Below are 16,176 nucleotides of genomic sequence, written 5' to 3' on the forward strand. Positions count from 1 at the left end.
TCCCACCGCCACCCTAGAAAACAATGAAAACAACCCCACCCTAGAAGACAACGAAAACAAACTAATGCTTTGCATCCGGTCAACAAGATTTGCTTATAATATTTCCAGTCATACGAAGTAAAAACGAATTGAACAAGTGGAGAAATGGCTTACCACGCTATCCATGTTCGTGGTGGTATAGTTGAGCTTTTCCATTATTGCATAAAACCCGTGAGTGTATCCAACTACTGAAAACGTAGAGAAAAACGCAGGAAAATATGAAAACGAGAAGCCGAGCTCTCCGTTGTTGCCCAGGTTTAGTATTACATCTAAGAAATACGGGGTATATCCTCCTTCCCACGAGCAGATGAGAGTTTAGTTTCCAAAAGACCAGGTTATACCAACACAACAGGTTACCAGATACTACTCATGCCCTCTCATGTGCTAGAACTCCTGTTGCCATTGCTTGTGTTACACGATTTTCTTTCTATTAGAGCTTTTGCAATAACTATGGTCTTTCCTGAAACACCTGAAACTTAGCTTCCTGAAACACCTGAAACTTTTGCTAACATGCGCGAGTGGATGAACAATGTGTTTGCTAACCTAAATCTACAATGTGTTTGCTAACCTAAATATTTTGCTAACATGCACTAGTACATGAACAATGTGTATGTTGAAATGAAGAGAGAGTGGATGAACAATGTTTTTTCTTTCGCTTTCAATAGAATGAAGATAGAAGGCAGTGGAATGAATGTTTTTGCTTTCGCTTTCAATAGAATGAAGATAGAGGGTGGTGGAATGAAGAGATGTCGACAGCTGTAAACAATCATGTCAGTGAACAGTGACAAGTGTAAGGGTGCTAGGTTTATGCAACGTCCACATGCCAATTTTGAAACTTGGTATGAACTTTGTTTTGAAAAACTTAATAAATTAAGTTGCCCACACCAGAATAACTTTGTTTTGAGAAAACTTAGGATAAATTAAGTTGCCCACACTAAAATAACATCGGGGCAAGTGATGCGGGCAATAAGAGGGTAAATTGAAAACTTTGGTTAAAATTTTCTTGCAGAGAAAGTGCCCAGCATAAACTTTGGTTAAAGAGTAATTAACCTGTACAAATTGACAGTCAATGCGTGAATCAAGAGCGAGTCAACTATCGATCGAACGCTAATAGTCCCTGCGCTGCTGTAAGCAGGGACTAATAATGCACGACACATGTGGTACTCTATTTATATTGGGAAATTTGTGAAATTGGAAGAATTGTGGGACCATGGTACACACCTAGTCCTTGATACACATTTGGCACTGTGAGTTGGTGCCATGCGAGGGACATCAACATGATTATCTCATGGTGTCCTGATTGTGCACTACCAATGGTCCTTATTTGTTAAACACATCTAGCGGTGGAAATCATTAGGGTTTTGGGTTGACTAACCTTATCCCTCCTTTTTTTCTCCTACTGCCATTGTATCACATAGCCACCAGAACATTGTGCCACCTGATCACATTGTGGATAACCTATCGGGTTCATTTTGGTAGTGTAAATTCTCACACATTCCATGTATGGAAAATCCCACGTAACATGCTCCTCTTTTTATTTGTTTCCTCTATAAATAAATTGGGGTTTCTTTTCATTTTCATCTGAAAATTGACAATGAGGATTAGTTCCTCTTTCGGCTAAAATTGTGTCACTTATTTATGATTTCATATACTGGATTTCCCTACAAGGTCACCTCGTCGTCGGCCCAAAGTTTTCTATTTATACTTGAAAGGATGGATGATGATAGTTGTGTCCTTTTCAGTTATATGTATACTTACTTGTTATTTATGTATTTGGGTTGGTTAGCTTGAGAAGTGGTTCCTCCTGGTGTTTCACTCCTAATTTCTTCTTCTTCTTTTTTCTTGGTCTACCCTTCTCTGTTCCACGCCCTTATTGGTGTAGAAGCTCAGAATGACGATTTGTTATGATTCTTGTTTGCCTCGCTTGAAATCTAGCTCCATGATGTTCAAGTAATGTGGTCTTTGTCACCCAAACCCTTCGTTAGGGTGTGTCACCTTATTTAGAGCTTAGTAGATTATGACGGGATTTCATTAAGAATGGAACATTTCTGGAAGGAGACAATATTGTTTCTATTTTTTCTACCATTATGGTGTCTCCTAGCTGCTTAATGGAAAATTCCATTATTTTCCAAATTCTCATTTGATTCACGTTTTGATAACTCATCATGGTAGCAGGTGCCTACTCTCTATGATTATTGCATATTATAATAGTCACAAAAGTTCAAATTTGGTGGTTTATTTTAATGTTTTCCTCATGAATGGGGGGTTTCCGACCTCATAACATCACTAGGACATTTTGTTCTCTTGGTTGGAACAAAAGAAGATTCATAGTCATATCCTATTTGTTTACTTGTTAAATCAAATATCTCTTTAGGAAATTACTCTATTTGGCTCTGAGACATTTAGTAAATTATGTTATGATTCTAATTTTTCTCACTTGTCTCCTTTGATTTCTACAAATATCTAGAGGAGATAAGGGTCATACACGCTCTCTTTCCTTAAATTGCACACATACATTTATGTATTATATTTTCCTTCGAACTCTAATAGTCTGTGAAACGCGTTTTCATAGGTATGAAAGTCAAGTGTAGATGAAAGGTTTAGTGCATGGTGTTAAGTTTTTTTACTTTTACAACGCCGGAGTAATTCTTCTCTAGGATGTCCTTATGCTCTAGGTCAACATTTTTCAATGTGTTTATTTTTTCTTGCAATTGATGTAATGTCCCATTACGAGTCAATTACGCCATTGAAACCACTATAGTGGTTCTATTAGTTTTGTGAACTATGACCTGTCTATTTTAATTTATAACTGGTCCCCATGTTTCACTCCTTAAGATCATTTCGGCGTGCCATATTTCCAATTTGGTTAACAAACTATGAGAAATTTTACTCATTTAATATACAGAGATTTATACGACCTACTAGACTTTGTTTTCTACTTTCGTCCTCAAAGTGATGATGGTTCCAGTTCATTGAATTTTCTTCCAAGAAACATTCCATTGAATTTATTTTAAACCAGTAATAGTGAAATACTAGTTCTGATTCGCACTTACTCATGGAAACTTCTTTTTCATCTGACGCAAACCATTTCTCCTTATTTTTATTATCTGGGTAGCCTATTCCTTTCTCTGCGAGAATGAATTCTCACAATTTCAACTAAATGATACTTGTCTTATTGGATAAAGTAAAACTGGAAGGTGTGGTTCTTATTCATAGGAATGGTTCTTCGAGTCCATGCTTTATCAGGATGTTTGGAATTTAGTTTAATTTTTTTCTGTATAACCTTATGGGTGTATCGGGAATTCATTCCTATTCCAGGTTTCCTTACCAGAATTACTCAACTATTCATAATTATAATTCTGGGATGATGTTTCTTAGTTCATCATTTTTCCTTTCTAACTATATATCCTACTCCAACATATATCATTTTGGGTAAAGATATGAACATTAATTTATTGTTGGAGATTTCAGATTTATTATAGAATGATAACTGTGTCTTGGGTCATATTGAAATAAAATTACTTATGGTTCTTTCTATAATTAATTAAATATATCTATAACCACACAGATCTGAACTCCATTACTTCCATTACAATTATCATCTATATCTTGAACTTATTCCTTCGTCTACTTGACTAATACATGTATATACCCAATAAATAAATCGTTTAACCAACCGTATACTTCATGAATATAGGTCGATCTTCCTTTTTTTCTCTTTGTTTCCTTACAGATTTATTCACAATAGACATCACGAATGGCATAGTTTCGTCATTACTCGGAGGCATAAAAATTTTGTATTTAACTAAATGCTTTAAGACCCACTTGCCACACAAGCATATATAAATTCCTATACAACTATCATTAGGATAATAGAAAATATTTACCCTAGGTATGCATAACAAAACTCATTTTTAAATATATAACATGAATTTATTCATTAATCCATATCCTGCATATTATTTACCAGCTGATACTAACAATAAAATTTCAACTAGGGAGACAACCATACTTCTTGCTTGGGACACACTCCAGAAACTAGAATGTTCATGGTGACAAGGAACTGTGTCTACTAGTTCCCAGCTAAGATCTTTTGCCTTTATAATCAATGGCCACTTTTATTCATAGGTAGTTTTATTTTTTAACTTTCTTTTTAAAATATTTTTAGAGGGTCCTGCTTTAAGGTCTATTAGTCATTTTGCTGGACTTTTTATTTTATTTCAAAAAAGTGTATTTTATTTTTCTTTTAAACTTCCTTTCTATCCTACTACCATTTAATTCACTATCTTTCTCCAACTAAGTGATTTAACATAATTTCTCTCCCCATCATATTAAATCAATTCTTTATAATTATTATCTCCTAGGATTTTTTACGAGATTTTAGGGTAAGTTTCATCATGTGGACTTCACCACCAACAACTTTCTCTCTAACTAGAAATAACTCTTCTAAACTCTAGTGCTCTCTCCTGAGTTTTTTTTCCCTTTTTTTTTTCTTATGTAACCAATAATAAACTAATTACATCATCACAAAAATCTAGATGTGGCTTGCATAGCCATTCAATCTATTAATAGCTCCATGACTAAATATAGTTATCATAAAGTAGAAAATAAAAGGCTATTAGGATTGTGGAGAATCATTTCAAAGTTAGTTAAAGAAACTAGACCTGAAACAACTCTCTTGAATGAACACAACTTACATAAGTTGTTTAAAGAGCTTACTTGAAACTAAATAAAAACAGAAGTTATAGTTACTTGAAATCATGTAAAGTACAATTTTACCTCTTAGTATTTTGTAAAGAAGTGTAACTCTAATCTTGTAAATAATAATAATTCGATATCAAAAAATCATTCAAATCCATTAAAAAACAATATTCAAATAATTCATTACAGATAACATCTACATGTCTTCTTTATGTAACTAAAATAACTTCCATCCAAATCCATGACACTGAGTTGCACACTATGAAAAATATGCAAAATCTCTAAAACCATATGTGGAATGAATATCGTGTCATAAACTTAAAATCTTTTAGTGTCAACACAATATTCGTTGTTCGTTCAAGTATAACAACCCAATTTTTAAATTGGAAGTTTGGCACTTTCAATCAAACAAATGGATTAATAGGGACTGTATCACGTTTAAACCCATATGCACAACCATTTGCTTTATATAGTAATAGTCGTTATGCAAAACATTAAAGGCTTGCCCTTTAATACTCAAGTATCACATGCACATCGTACACATATAATATTACGACACAACTTGCTCACCCATACATGCTAAGAGTACATTATATCGGAAACATTAGGGCTCAAATGCATATGACCTTTACCCAAGTAGAAGATGAAACTTCTTTCTTGTTATAAGGGTGTTATATCTTTTGGCTCATTATTGCCTCTATTGTAGATCTATGTGCATGTCAAAAAGACTTCCACTATGAGCATAAGTGTAATTGATATCGTCTTTTATTCGGCCGTATGGTCTCACAATGCCCATCAAAACATTGAATTGACACATCTTGCACTTTCTGAATATCTTATGTATGTGTCATATATAAGCATTGTGCCTTCTTCTCATCCATAAGTTTTGTAGACTTGCGCTAGTTAAACTCAACAACGGTAAATGATACCATCTATGTTTACGTGAGAGAATAAACGGAACAATAACTTCAATAATTCTCAGAAATTTGGTTTTAAAATTTTGTGTCTACAAGTCAAAGAATATGGGGTGTAAAATGTATACTTGTATTGCTGGAGAGGAAAACAAAACACAATTAGAGGAATCATTACATTCTATTACTGGAGAAGAAAAAAAATATAGGAAGGGGAATGAATCAATTGTAATTATTTGTATGTGAAAGGGGACTATGTCTTTTAAATTTTAATGTCATGTATTGTATTGAATGATGCGTGTAATATATTGTTTTTGAATTTTACACAAAAAATTGACTCTGATAGTTCAGACAAAAGTAATAACTTGGTTAATTCTCAAGAATTCAAAAAGTATATTTTCACACATACTTTTACACATTGATTTCCTACAAACATGTTTGTGTTATGGTTGTTCCTAGTTACAAAGGAACACAAAGAAGAAATAAAATTCTTATGATTTCTAATGTCCCCAGTGCGAGCATTTGGTTTGTATGTGAGGCGAATCAAAGGAGAGGTAATTTACCTGCACAGATTCATGCTTTCCATCTTCAAAATTTTCCTGCACCTAAGGCTCAACACACTTCAAGTGACATTACGTGCCTATGTTACGTTAGCAAATCACCATGTTATCAAGTAGGACGAAGAATAGATTTACAGAGAGAGGAAGGGAGATTTATATGGTTCACCTACAAAAGAAAATGATGATTTAATCGAATCGATACCTAAAGCACAAAAAACAATGACTGAAAAATTTAACAATAACACCAATATTGATTATGTAGAGTTGTTTACATTGTTTCATAGGGATGCAAACTTACAGGGTATTTAGGTTTGAGTAAATATTGTATGATTTTGGTGATTTCGTCTTGTAGATTGACAATTTTCTTTTCCATCTGCACTGACACTAGCTTAAGCTCAGTATAACTCAACAAAAAAAATTGTCTACGTATTCGAACTGAACTGATAAGAATAGCAAGCACCTCTGAACAAAATATTACAATTTTGTTTTGATACTTATTCAAATGGATAGGCATAACAAGGACCTTCACGAACAAAGTATTTCTACAAAATTTCAATGTTAAAGGCATTCACAATATCTTTTTATACGCTTATTTTCCTTATCTTAAGACACACATTCTGAAATTTATTATATATAATTGATTAATTAATTTTGATACTTATTTAACCTTGACAAGACAAATATATTTTAGAATATTTCTTATTTAATTTCGCCTCTTTGGTCTTGCGACAAGAAATGGTCGATCTTACGAAAAATAATTACAATGGATATTAATATCGACAATATAGCAAATTCATCAAAAAAATCACCTGTCGTCGGTCTACTGATGCTAATTTTTACATTTCTCTTTTGACTTCTATGCTGGTGATGTTCGTACAGCGACGGTAATTTTCTTTCGTCTTTCAATGACCCATTTCGTCGAAATAATTATACTGTTGGTGGTATACAAACCACAACTATCATCAATGACGAGACAACATAAGACTCATGCTTCCATGAGTGTTCCGACAACAACTTTCATTGATCGTGCGACACTAGTTCGACGGTAGAACAACCATAGTTATTGTGAATCATGCAACATATAAGACTCATACCTCCATTGGCATTCTAACGACAGATTTCATCAATCTACAACACTGAAAAATCACGATTTCATTTGTTTGTCGATGTGTGGTAAGCGTAAAAATTACGATGAATTTGGAAAACGTCGATAATGTGACTATACCATGTTTCATGCTTATTAAAACATTTTTTTTTATTATAATGATGAAATGGAGTGGTAATAACACTACTACACCAATCACACTTTTAAGATATTTTGTCAAGAAAAAAGAAATCTTTTGTCTTAAAAAATCACTTTTTATTTTAGTTTGCATTAAATATAAATTTTAAGACAAAACTTTAAATTTATGACAAAAATAGTTTAAGACAAAAATATTTTAAGGCAAAAGTAGTTTGAAACGAAAATATTTTAAAACTAAACTTTATATTTAAGACAAAAATAGTTTAACACAAAAATACTCTGAGACAAAACTTTATATTTAAGACAAAAGTAGTTTGAGGCAAACATTTAAAGACAAAACTTTATCTTTAAGACAAAACTTTATATTTAAGACAAGAACAGTTTGAGACAAAAATATTTTGAGACAAAAATATTTTAACACAAAACTTTACATTTGAGACAATTACCACTTTAGATGAAACCTATTTAAGACAATTAACAATTAAGACACAAACATATCAATTTAAGACAATATTATCTAACCACTGCAAAATTGACTCTGACAATGCACCCTAAGTCTGCGAGCTTGCAGGCAACTATTATCTTGTGCCTATACCGATGTAGTTATTTCACTTCCCATTCACGTTATCTTATATAAAGACAACGATTTTTTGGGCCATTTGTTTTGTAGGGGTAGTTGACTAAGAAGAACGTGACAACTTTTACTGGAAAGATTTATTAGACATCGATTCCTCTTTTGTTCCTTACATATCTATTGATACAAGTAGAGAAAACTTGCTTATCGTTGCTTTTAGGACTGCTACACGAAGGGGGGATTTTAAGACAAGTTTTTAGGAGAAAAGAAATATTTTGTCTTCAAATTTTCAATACGAAGCACGGGTACAAAAGGTAAAGGTAAAGGATTAGGGGCTCGTCTTTACGTTGTTGATGGGTTCTTCAGGAATTTAAATGATGGAGGTCAAAAAAAACTGATGGGATTTAGGGCAATGGAGACCAACAACAGAGGTGTGCTTCATGAGAGGAGTGATGCAGGAACTTTTGTTGAACATGGATAAGTAGTATCATAGTTGGAGTACTTTTCGGGGTCTCCATCAATTTTGTTTTAATATGTGTTTTTTGACTGTTTCATTTATTTTGAATGCTACTTCTATTTGTTGGTTGCTATTATCAACATATTATTGTGTTGGAACTCTTGACTGTCATCGACAACATGGATTAGATTCACCTGAAGGATTGTTGAAAAATGCAGCAATAAATTCTTAATTTGATTTTTCCTTCATTAAATTGAGAAAACATGAATTTCCACATCAGCATACAACTTGGATGCAATTAACTTGTGTGACATGCCTTGTGTGACCTAGTTTACTGAGTAAATTCGAGTTAGAGGAGTTAGAGTTTAGTTAAGCATTTTTTATTGCTAATTTGTATCAATAAATATCAGTTACCTCAAGTTGTATTCAAGTAAACTAGTTCTAATTGTTGGAGGAGCTCATGGAAGGTCAGTTGTGCAGTGGCACTTTAGTCAAACTCAGTGATCATCTAGTTAATTGATCAATCATCCCAAAATAACTAGTGCATACAAAGAATTCGAGTTCCCTAGTTGTGGTGAAGATTCCAAGGTAGTGTGACATCTATTGTAGACTAGTCTTGAGTGTACAAGTGTTGCATGCAATCAGATGATCAACATTGGGAATTTGCGCAATCCATTCTGGAAAATTTCTTAAATAGTAGGGGGATAATTTAACAAGGAATTGCGCAATGAAATACGGGCTCAAGAAAAGGCATAAATTGACTAAGTCTAGTTCAGAGCTTCTCAATGAGTAGAGAGAGAGGTTATTTACTTGTAGGTTGTGCTAGTTGGGCAAAGCAATTGTAATACATCTATGTTCATCATATTAATGCAATCATACATTGGGGTTTTTACCAGATTCCCTTCCCCAAGAAAGATAATGTGTGCATGTGTGTTATTTCGTATTGCATGTCTAAAATTTTTGTTCTAAGTTGGGAATTAACTTCCATATTGTAGTAGACTAGGTTTCTGTCTTGTAATTTTGATTAAAACTTCATGAGAAGTTGAAAATCTACACCATAATTTCTACATGGTCTTAGAGCAAGATTCACATTAGAGTAGGAATTTCGAAGTTGTTTATTAGGAGGTTCAAATTTGCAGTTCAGTGTAGTAGGATCTCTTTAGAGCTGAGAAGATGACCTTCAATGGGTTGAGGCTAGAGTATTGCTTAGAATGCAACTCTGGTTTCATCACATGGAAGGATCACATGGATGATGTATTCGATGACAATGGATTCCTAGAATACATCAAGGGAGATGTTGCAAAACCAATGAAATATGATGTTGAAAACCTTGCTCAGTCAAAGAAAGATGTAAGCAAGGCGAGGATAATAATATTGGAGGGAGTAAGAGACCACATTGTCATCAATCTCCATGGGAAATAAAATACTTATGCAATGTGGAAGACACTAAAAAATCTATTCCAGAATAGTAGTGACCACAGGAAGTTGGAGCTCAAGGATAAACTTTGAAATATCAAGATGTAGAAGAATGACACTATCCTGCAGTATGTGAGTAGGTTCACACAAGTTCGTTATGAGCTTTCAATAGTTGGTGTTATTGTTTCAGAGGATGAATTGGTAAGCCTAACCCTTCTTGTCCTTCCCAAGAGCTGGCATAACTATCAAGATTCAGTGAATGCAAGGGATAAACTACTGAATTGGGAACACTTACGGTTTGATTTGGTAGAGGAGGAAATAAGGCAGAATACCAGAGAAGGGACCTCATCCAAGGGTGAGGCTAAAGAAAACTTTGGATTGGCTTGAAAGAGAAAGAATGGAAAAGGGAATAAATCTCAAACAAAACTAGAATTCAGTCAAGGGGGAAAGAAGAAAGATCTATCAAAAATTAAATGCTTCCATTATCATGAATGAGGGCACTATGCCATGAAGTGTCCACACAAAAATGCAAGCAAGAAGACCTTAGGAGGAGGAGCATGTTAACCTTGGCTTCGTAGTTCGAGCTTGACTTTACCCTTATCATATGCATGTCCAACACAATGATGGGGAGTGTGTGGTAATTGGACTCAAGTGTATCGTTCCACATGAGAAGTTGTAAATACTTTTTTAGTGACTTGGAGGACACAAATCTCTAGATGCACATTAAGCTAAGTGATGAAAAAGTTACAATGTGACTGGTATTGGTATAATCGCCTTTCAAATGGAGTTAGGATCCCCTCTCACGTTCAACGATGTCAGGTCTTTTCTAAGCCTAAAGAAAAATCTCATCTTTGTTACAGTTATGGAAGACCATGGTTGTGAAGTGATATTCATCAAAGGAAAAGTGTTCCTGAGACACATAGCCACGAGTTAGGTGAAGCAGATCAGGTTCATGTGATGAACCTATATAAGCTAGATGTGGAAGACTGTGCTGCATTAAGCACTAAGGCGGAGAAAGTGCAGGTCGCGATGTCGTTGAACTTTGGCACAAAATGCTTGGCCATTTGCATCATGGTACCTCGAATATTATACAACAAATAACCATTGGCCTCCCTAAAGGAGCACTTAAGCAGTAGGATGTATGAAAAGGATGTACATTATGGAAGTACATAAAATCCACATTCCATGATCGGGACAACAAAGCACATGCATTCCTAGAAAGGATCGACTATCATGTTTATGGACCTTTCTCGACATCCTCCACTATCAGACACAAATAATTTGTCATTTTTATTGATGACTTCTCACGGAAGTGTTTTATCTTCTTCATGTGGAACGAAGATGATACATTCTCCAAGTTCGTAGAATTCAAGACAATGGTGGAAAAAGGAGTTAGCAAGAAGGTGAAGGCTCTATTTTAGCAGCTACAACACCCTCCAAAATTTTGGCCTGCACTTAAATTTCAGAGCCTACTATGGATATTGTGATCAATCGTTCCTTGGTCACTTATTGCTAAGTTGATGATCTCAAGCTCACCGTTTTCATCTTAAGAGTCATTCATGCTTTCATATTGACATAGAATGTGTCATCTTTAGGCATGGGGGTTATTGCTTGTCATGCAAAGGGAGGTTTCTTTTTCTTCAAGTGGAAATCTTTATGCGAATGGGTTGTCCTCACCACATAGACATGTTTCACACTCATTTCACACACTCTTACATAGGTGTCACCTTTATCCTCCCAAAGTATATCATCGGAGCTGCACTTGTCGTAAGCTACCACAAAGGTTGTTGCATTAAGCAAGTATGTGATATATGTTCTGGATGGTCTATGTTATATCGATAAGTTTTCAAGTGTGTGATCACAGTCAGTTTTTATCACTGTTCACATTAGTTCCATTGATCCCACACTTAGCCAAATTTGGAGTTTCCTTAGCAACCTAGACTCATCCAACTTTCCTGAACTACACACTTCACATAGGTAACCCTTAAGATTTTCCCTTGCCTATGGGAACTGTGCAATGCAGAGAAATCCCTACCTCCCTTGGCATTAAAAAATCTGCAGTGGTTTCCTCCAATCTCCTTCCCTTAGCCGAAACCCAGTGTCTCCAGATTCTGTGGAGTTTTGTCCCTTGGCTAGCCAGTCTGCCTTGCATCCTGAAACTGCGTAGATGTGTCCTCCCATTGCCTCATACCATAGCAGTGCCTTGCATCCTAAAACTGTGTAAATGTGTCCTCCAAGGGCCTCATATTGCAACAGTCATTGCCCACTGAATCTACACAATTATGTCTCTCAGGGGCCATGAAGAAGGATGACATGATAGATGACTCTCAAGGAGCTGAGGAGAAAAATAAGGAGACCAAGGAACCCAATTTATGATAGAATATCAGTACCACATGAAGACTCCATATTTTGCATAACCCTTTGGAGGTTAGGTATGGAGAACAAAGCACATCTTTTGAAATACACCTCTTAGTGTAGCTTAAAAGATTTCTTATCATTGTCGTATCATTCTACCTTCAATGACATGCATGGTTGAAAGAACTGAAAGTCATTCCATGTGTTTCCTCTATGTTTCTCTCTCCCTTTCACTTATTTATTACATAACTTAGAAGATGAAGAGTATTACCACTATTTATTTAAGATACTGGTGTTGTGACCAACATTATCTTATGACTAACCAGGCACAATGCGAGGCATCCTAAGAGGGATGAAAAGTGTTTGATGATATGTATATAGTCAATACACTCCTTTGCATTACTCCTTTACATTAATCCTTGCTTTGTATCTTGCATGTACCCTCACTTCTTATCATATTTGGCTACCTGCTACCAGTAGTGTCTTAGCTCTTCCCTAACAAAGCAGGGGAAGGAATTTCCTTCAAACTAGTTTTTTCAAAGCTCTTCATAGAAAGTATAGAGCTAAGAGAAGGACATGTGGAATCTCACTATCAAACTCTTGAAAGTAATTTGCATGTTTGAATCTATCCAAACGATTAAGCTGCCACTCAACAACATTGTCAATCTTGGAAGACTCAAGAAAGGTCACATCTCTAGATATTATAAAATTCTTATTCACTTCAGCATAGAGATGGTATTCTTTGGAGGTATGAGTACCCAAAGAAGATACATTTGTGACTCCTTGCACTGAGTTTTTTATCTATTCCTTAGGTATGGAGGCATAACAGGAGGAACCAAAAACCCTGAGGTGCCTCACTGAAGGAATGTGGCCATACCACATTTCATAGGGAGCCTTGTTTCTGATAGCATGAGATGGACACCTATTCTTTATATACACTACACGTAGAACCACATGATCCGAAAACCTTATGAACTTAACATGTGAACTATGCTAAGTTCATAGTGAAAGTAATACATTCTAGTGAACTATGTGTTGAAAAATGCAGCAAGAAATTCTAAATTTGATTTTTCCTTGATTAAATTGAAAAAAATCGAATTTCCACATCAACAGACAACTTGGATGTTGTTAGCTTGTGTGACATGGCTTCTGTCACCTAGTTTACTTAGTAAATTCCAGTTGGAGGAGTTAGAGTTCAGTTTTGCATATGTGATTGCTAATCTGTAGCAGTAAAGGTCAATTATCTCAGGTTGTTGCGAGTTAAACTAGTTCTAACTTTTGGAGGAACTAGTGGAAGGTCATTTAAGCAGTGGGACTTTAGTCAAACTTAGAGATCATCTAGTTGACTCATCAATCAACACAAAATAGTTATGGCATGCAGATAAGTTGAGTTCCATAAGATTGGTGGATACTACAATGCAGTTTTAATTTCTTGTAGTTCACACAGTTGCAAGAACTTACTATAACCATAGTGGAGGAGGTAGCTTTTGTAGGAGCTTCTTGTGAAATTGGAGAGGGAATGATTGTTGGTAGAATTAATAGCCTACCAACAATTTGTTTTGCACCACACTTCAATGTTTTGGGTAGGATTTTCAATGGTGCATAATTTTTTCGGATTCCTTTTGGTCATGCACATCCTCACTAACTATCTTGGGAGATCTGTAATAGTTCCTTACATGCACGTCCTCACTAAACATGTTTTGGGATGTTTGTACTAGTTTGCTACAAATTTCTATTTGTCAAGGCTTAACTACTAATGATCTTAGGTGCTCACAACAGTCCGACAGTTTATGACACTCTCCAAGTCACCATTCATGAAAGGATCCAACAAAACAACTTGAGAGAAAGATGAGAAGGGCACACTCTTATTGGAACTAACCTAGAAATAGTGGAATTGGCTGGTTGCAAAGGTTTTAGAGTTGTAGTAGTCTAATTTGGTGGTTCAGATTGGCTAAGGTTGGTCTTGTATTGAAATGATCTTAAAACACCAAAGTGACTAGTTCTCTACTAAGCTGAGCAATTGTAAAGAATATAGTGCAGCATAGCTAATGACCACCAAATATTATCTTTTTAATAAAAAGTAATTAAAAGGAAAAAAATATCTTAACGCTATAGCCCTACAAAACGTAGCCCTATTAATTAATGGTAATAATTGTTTTCTAAAGTTAAAGTAAAAGTTGACATTCTCCTTATCTTTCCTTTTTGAAAAAGAAAGATAAGGATAATGTCAATTTTTGCTTAAATTTTTAATATTAACATTAATTGTTTCGGGTTGTTTCAGAGTGGTTCCAACTTCATTCAATTTTGAGAAAGTCAAATTTTAGATCCCATTCAAAACTTAGTGGTGACTCTTTGAACCACTTCTTTGTAATGAGTCCTAGACTTTGACTTCCAATTTTTCATGTGCATTTATTGCATAATCATCTTCCTCCTGAGACTTTGCAGCAGAAATTGATCTTTAATCCATTGTAAGCACTTGACCTAGCTAAGGGAACCTTCAGCTACCCCTCCCTAGTTGCTCCTCAACATTGAAATTTTCTTTGGAAGTAGGCATTCATTTTATCCATTAGAGTTCATATTTTCCACTGTGATAGTCCAACAACACCCTTGCCAGTATATGCTTGACAATCCATCTCATATTTACTGCTACTTTATAAACACTCTTAAATCTCATGTCTCCAATCTAAAAGAGGAAGAGCCAGAAAGGGCCTTCTTGGCCCTCTTCCCAACCCACAATATGTTTAGCTTCTCTCTTGTGCTTACAATCTAGTCTTCTCAGAACTTTAGAATGGAAAATCTTAAACACAGTCTCATGATGTGCATTTAGGGAGACATAATTCACCATTTCTTTGCATCAAATTACTCCTCTGCATGTGGTTGCTCCAAAACCTCCTAAAGCTTTGCATGAGGCTCCTCCTTAGGAACTATAACCTCCTCCTATGGTGGGATACTCAACTGTCACTTTAGAGAGCATCTCATATCGTTATACTCATCAAGTTTGGCATCTCTCCTCATTACTATCACCCTGGGTGATGAAAAATACACCCTATAGTTATGTGGTGTCTCTATGTATCCTACAAAGAGTCCCATCTCAGTTGCAGGCTCAAGTTTCTTCCTGTTATCCTTGGAGATGTGACAATACACAGTAGCTCCAAAACTTCTGAAATGAGATATAGTTGGCTTCCTCCCATAGAAATCTTCAGGTGTGATCATTCCAAGTATTCTATGAGGACTCTGGTTTTGCAAATAAACTTTTTCTTTGCATGCTTATGCCCATAGGTGTAATGATAAACCCTGATCATGCAACATGGCTCTTGCTACTCCCACTATTCTTTTGTTCTTCCTTTCAACCACCCCATTTTGTTGTGGGTTATGGAGTGTTATCAGTTCTCTTCTAATACCCTCTTTAGCACAAAAGTCCTTAAAGGTGTTAGATACATATTCTCCTCCATTATCACTTCTCGGGGCTTTCAATTTTTGACCAATGTCCTTTTAAACCAATGCTTTGAATTCAACAAATTTTGAGAAAACTTCATCCTTCTTCTGCATGAAGAAGATCCAACATTTTCTTGAAAATTCATCAACAAAAATAATATAATACTTGTGTTTTGTTGTAGAGGTTGTAGAAAATGGTCCACATACATTAGAGTGGACTCACTCCAAGATTACTCCAGCTTTGTTATCTTGGCCCTGGAAGGTATATTTGACATATTTCCCGAATGTGCATCCCTTGCAGACATCATGTTGGTCAAGGTTGCATTTCGAGAGATCGGTGGTAATATGTTGCATGATTTTTAAGGCCCCATGGTGTAAGTGTCCCATGTGTCTGTGCCAGAGTTCTCCAACATCCCAACTTTTCACTTCTCCTACCTTGCTATTTAGTGCAGTGTAAGCTTCAACCTCAAGTTTGTATAGGTTAT

The sequence above is a fragment of the Pinus tabuliformis genome, chromosome Q (assembly GCF_031772625.1).
Source record: "Pinus tabuliformis cultivar Carrire ecotype Pingquan chromosome Q, CPIR1, whole genome shotgun sequence".
Classification (NCBI taxonomy): Eukaryota; Viridiplantae; Streptophyta; class Pinopsida; order Pinales; family Pinaceae; genus Pinus; species Pinus tabuliformis.